Source organism: Saccopteryx bilineata, chromosome 6, assembly GCF_036850765.1.
Source record: "Saccopteryx bilineata isolate mSacBil1 chromosome 6, mSacBil1_pri_phased_curated, whole genome shotgun sequence".
Taxonomy (NCBI): Eukaryota; Metazoa; Chordata; class Mammalia; order Chiroptera; family Emballonuridae; genus Saccopteryx; species Saccopteryx bilineata.
In genome coordinates this window covers 179,060,241-179,066,240 of record NC_089495.1, presented here as the reverse complement: position 1 = coordinate 179,066,240, position 6,000 = coordinate 179,060,241, and positions in this window count along the sequence as shown.

Sequence of the window (6,000 nt, the reverse complement as noted above, 5' to 3'; positions counted from 1 at the left end):
GAAAGAGCAAAACTCAATTTTTATATATTGAGGACAATTTTTATTTTATGATTTTCATTTCAGTAAGTCACAATATGTTTAACAAAGATTCTCAGCGGTAGAGCGTCGGCCTAGCGTGCGGAGGACCCAGGTTCGATTCCCGGCCAGGGCACACAGGAGAAGCGCCCATTTGCTTCTCCACCCCTCCGCCGCGCTTTCCTCTCTGTCTCTCTCTTCCCCTCCCGCAGCCAAGGCTCCATTCGAGCAAAGATGGCCCGGGCGCTGGGGATGGCTCTATGGCCTCTGCCCCAGGCGCTAGAGTGGCTCTGGTCGCAACATGGGGACGCCCAGGATGGGCAGAGCATCGCCCCCTGGTGGGCAGAGCGTCGCCCCTGGTGGGCGAGCCGGGTGGATCCCGGTCGGGCGCATGCGGGAGTCTGTCTGACTGTCTCTCCCTGTTTCCAGCTTCAGAAAAATGAAGAAAAAAAAAACCAAAAAAAAAAAACAAAGATTCAATTTGGATTTAATATTCACCTCCATTATCTGTATTCATTATTCCAATTGCCCAGGGGGGAATCTTGGATTCAAACAATTGGCCCAATCACACCCATGATTGACACCTGCATTGTGCAATAGAATCGATACAATGCATGCAATAATTCCATAAGTTTGTGTCACAACTACCCCTAAATTTGTAAGCTTATGAGTTGAGATGTTCCGCTGATCTTGCTCAGCTAAGCTGGGCAGCTCTTCTGGTCTTCACTGGGGCTCACTTGTATGCTGAGCAGCTGCCAGCTGGATGATCTAGATAGAATCTCAGCTGGGGTGATGGGCTCTCTTCCACATGCTTTCTCATCTTCCATCAAGCAGATCATGCCCAAGAAAGAACAAGAATAATCAGGGTGGCCATTAATTGAACCCATTAATTGAAGTCAATCTGCTACACCATCCTAGTCCGAGACATCAACCCTCACCTGACTATTTGCAATCACCTAATTAACTCTCCCTCCTTCCCTTTTTGCTTCCTTGCAAATCATTTCTCCACAGATCAGCCAGAGCAATCCTTTTAAATTCTCAGCAAAATCCTCTCATTCCTCTGCCCAAATGCCTCCAGTGACCTCCATGTCTGAGTAGAAGCCAATGTTCTTCTCATAATGTTCAAGACCATTTATGAAGTAGTCATCTCCCATCACCACCCAGCATGAACACTGTGCTCCAGCCACAGCACTCCCCTTCTGTTTCATTGACCCGCCTAGGACATGGATGCCTCAGCAACTCAGACTTACTATACCTCTAGTAGGAATACTCTTCCCTAAGAAGCCACTGGCCCCACTCTTGTACTTCTTCTCCAATGCCATCTTCTCAGAGGGGTTTCTCTGGCCAACCAGTATGGACTAGGACCTCTACCCAGAATTCCATGCAATGTTTATCATGGTTTACTTTTCTTCATAGCACCTATCATTTCTTGACATATGTGTGTGTGTGTGTGTATTGCTTGTTTGTTTGCACATGTCTCCTCCCAACTAGTATGTGAGTACATAAACACCATGAGAATAGAGAATTCCTTTTGTTCACTGCTGTGGCCCCAATATCTAGAACAGTACCTGGCACATGATAGGTACTTAATAATTTGTTAAACAAATGGGTCAATAAAAATATCCTCTTGCTTAGAAGATTATGTTCAAAATTGTTCAATTATTCAAAACTCTGTAAAAAATGAATGAAGAATGAATTGCTTTGATGCTAATGAAACACCTGATATGTAACGAAGACTGAGGTCTATATTTTATTGTCTGCCATCACCCTTATCTGCTGCCTTGGCTGTGTGTCATGGGTGGATATTTTCTAGATGTGATTCAAACAAGGACGCAGCTGAAGAAACTAGAACACAAGTTCATATTGCTCCATTATATTACTGCATTGAATCCCTCTTTCTGTATCACCATATGCATAAGAATAATTTCAGAAGTAATTTGAGAGAAAAAAAATGTTTAGTCTAACACAATACGAATTTATCAGTACTTGGTTCCCCTAAATAAGCTCCCTAAAATGACTGAAAAAACACTTTAAAAATCATGAAAATATTGAAAACAATAACATGAAAAACAGTAACAGTTTTCTTTTCAAACTCTTTTATAAAAATAAGCCTTCCTTCTCTGTTTTGAATGTGAGTTGCTTTGAGAAATTAGCATAGATAAAACAAATGAAATAATGCAATAATCAAGTTACTACTTGGTTGTATCAAATAAAAATAATGCCATGGATCTTACTGGCAAAGTTGGACAGAATACTGGGAAATACAACAGAAAGAATGCAAAACTAATTGGACTGGGTTCCTAATACTTCTCATAGTAATCAAACTCCCAGTCCTTGTTCATACCTAGATGCAGCCTATGACCCATGCATATGAGCCTATGAATAGTATAAAATGAAATTGAGATAAAATTCTCTTATAGTATAAGACAGGGCAGTCATTAAACTAAAATAAGGCAAGTGCTATGAAGTGTGAACATAAGGTACTTGAATTCTATTTATTCATACAGCTGAGCATGTTATTTTAACAAATTCGGTGACTGATTTGAATATGTATTATATTTTAATCATTGCAGTCATTAAAGGAGGCACCAACTAAGAATGCATTTAATAAAAATATCCAATCAGCTTGAAGTTAGCCAATCATTTAAGCTATTTTTTCATGAAGATCTTATTTCTAGAACAATTGTGCTTATAGTTTTTATAAGTTTATCCATATATTCTGGCCTAGATAGTGCACAAATCATTTTAGAACTGTACTAGTTTATTTTAATTGCATTTTTTTTTTTTTTTTACGAGAAAGAGACAGAGAGAGAGAGACAGATAGACAGGAAGGGAAAGAGATGAGAGGCACCAATTCTTCGTTATGGCACCTTAGCTGTTTGTTGATTGCTTTCTCGGATGTGCTTTCACTGAGGAGCTACAATAGAGCAAGTGACTCCTTGCTCAAGCCAGTAACCTTGGGGTCATGTCTATGATCCCATGCTCAAGCCAGTAACCCCACACTCAAGCCAGCAACCTCGGGTTTTGAACCTGGGTCCTCTGTATTCCAGGCCAACATTCTATCCACTATGCCACCACCTTGTCGGGCTCAATTGCTTTTCTAGAGAAGTGTTAAATAGGAAAGAAAAATTTTGGCTTTTCCTATAATTGAAATAAATGTACAATAGCAGTAATCAGGAAGTCCTGATTTCATAGGTATGTGGTCTAATGAACACAATGATGCGAATTTACTCTGCCTATGTATGGAATAGTACAAGAAGGTTGAGAAGGTATAACTATGAATTTATAGAGGCATTATAAGAGCTATATACTACTGACCAGCTGTAATTTCTGGATAAATATTCAAATTATATTCACATTACATAGAAGAGATATACATCAAAATATTTAATAAATGTATCAAATGTTGATGAACATTTTGTTGAGTACCAAGAGGATGCTAAGTTAGGATGTTTTGAGCTGTAAGAGACATATCTCAAAATGGCTTTAAAATATTGGGAATTGCCTGACCAGGCGGTGGCGCAGTGGATAGAGCGTCGGACTGGGATGCGGAGGACCCAGGTTCAAGACCCTGAGGTCGCCAACTTGAGCACGGGCTCATCTGGCTTGAGTGAAAGCCCACCAGCTTGAATCCAAGGTCGCTGGCTCCAGAAGGGGTTACTCGGTCTGCTGAAGGCCTGCGGTCAAGGCACATATGAGAAAGCAATCAATGAACAACTAAGGTGTTGCAACGCGCAACGAAAAACTAACGATTGATGCTTCTCATCTCTCTCCGTTCCTGTCTGTCCCTGTCTATCCCTCTCTCTGACTCACTCTCTGTCTCTGTAAAATAAAATAAAATAAAAAAAATATATATATATATTAAAAAATATATATATTAGGAATTATTATCTCAATTACTATGAAGTCAGAGGTAGGGCAGGTCCGAGTTAATTGAAGTTAATTAAAGCCCCCAAATTGTTGGAATATTTTCTGCTAGTCTTGGCTTGTTGGCTTTTGTCCTGAGGCTTGTCTCCTCATGGTCAGATGGTTACACTGCTTCCTAACAATGAAGCCTAAACACAAGGTGTAAACCAGTGTGTTCCAGTCAAACCACTAATGCATTAATGCATAGTCACTCTTTCTATAACCCCTTATATCATTTGCCAAGCTCCTGTTCCCACTTGGTGATGGGAAAATTAAAGGTTTTACTACTCAGTAATTTAGTCCAATCTAGGAATTTATTTTTGTCTCAACTTATTACAGTAACAGTAACAAGTAATGAGCGAGTATCATACCAGTACCGTCAGTTTTAGCATATTCTCGTCACCGGTGTGTACTGGTGGGAGGGAGAGGGGAGGAAAAGGACAGAAGAGAAACTGTTCGGATGAGTGATGGAGGCTGGTGATTCCATGGTGGAAACAGCTGGACCATGCTACCTCTGACTGCTGGGATCATGAGCTGGTCCTCCCGGGAACTGAGAGTAGGGAGAGTTTGATTTTTAAATTATTACTGATGTGCTGGTTTTGATGTAGCTGATTGACATGTTTTTCTAAGTCCTTGTTTAGCCTAAATGTGGCTGCATTTCCCTTTGGAGCCTACAAATCAGGAATACTCCCTTGAGGGGATCTGCTCACCTCTGTTCCATTGCTCCAGCCCCAGGTTAGCTCACAACTATCTTCTGACCCTTGTCTAATGTCAGACCTCTCTCCCTTAGAAATACAGAAATTTGTGTGGTTCTATTTGCTGTCCTCTGAGATAAAGTGTGGGTGACTGACTCTGTTTACCCTGAGATCCCACCATGTCCTGTTGGCTCAGATCCTGCTTAGTCTTTTGCCTTTAGAAATCTCCAGATGAGAAGCAGAGACCTTTAATATAGGTCTAGCACACATGCAAACTTCACAAGTTTTGTGTTCAGGCCTCTGTCTACCCTGTCCGACCCTTAGGGATTTAGGAAGTATTCAGGCACCAAACTCTAATTTCCCCAAACTCTGTCTCTATGACATTATTTATTTTTATCCCATTTCCTATTTATACTTCCTGTAGCATGGTTGGAGGTGAGATAGGAACAAATGAAACATTTTGTGGCAAAGTCTCCATTAAGCCTAGCCATGGGCTATCTAGAGATGAAAACAAAAAGCCTGCCCTGGCCGATTGGCTCAATGGTAGAGCATCTGCCCAGTGTGTGAAAGTCCTGGGTTCAATTACCGACCAGGGCACACAGGAGAAGCACCCATCTGCTTCTCCGCCATTCCCCCTCTCCTTTTCCTCTAACTCTCTCTTCCTGTCCCGCAGCCAAGGCTCCACTGGAGCAAAGTTGGCCCAGGCACTGAGGATGGCTTCGGTTGCAAGGGAGCAATGCCCCAGATCAGCAGAGCATTGCCCCCTGGTGGGCATGCCCGATGGATCCCGATCGGGCACATGCAGGAGTCTCTCTGCCTCCCCACTTCTTACTTCAGAAAAATACAAAAAAAATAAAAATAAAAATAAAAGAAAGAAAGAAAAGAAAAGAAAGGAAAAGAAAAGAAAGAAAAGAAAAGAAAAGAAAAGAAAAGAAAAGAAAAGAAAAGAAAAGAAAAGAAAAGAAAAAGCCTGATGTCTTTTATGAGAGAGAGACAGAGACAGACAGGGAGAGAGATGAGAAATATCAACTTGTAGTTGTGGCACTTTAGTTGTTCATTGATTGTTTCTCCTTGACTAGAAGGCTGCAGTTGAGTCAGTGACCCCTTGTTCAAGCCAGTGACCTTGGACTCAAGCCAGCAACCATGGGGTCATGTCTATGATCTCACACTCAAGCCAGGGACCCTGTATTTAAGCTGGTGAGCCTGTACTCAAGCTGGTGACCTCAGGGTTTCAAACCTGGGTTCTCAGCATCCCAGGCCGGCCAATACTATATCCACTGTACTACGACCTGGTCAGGCTGTAGTTGGTTATTTTTAAATCTATTGTATCAGTTTCATAGTCTATTATCAAGATCTTCTTATATTTCTAGTAATATTTGCTGCC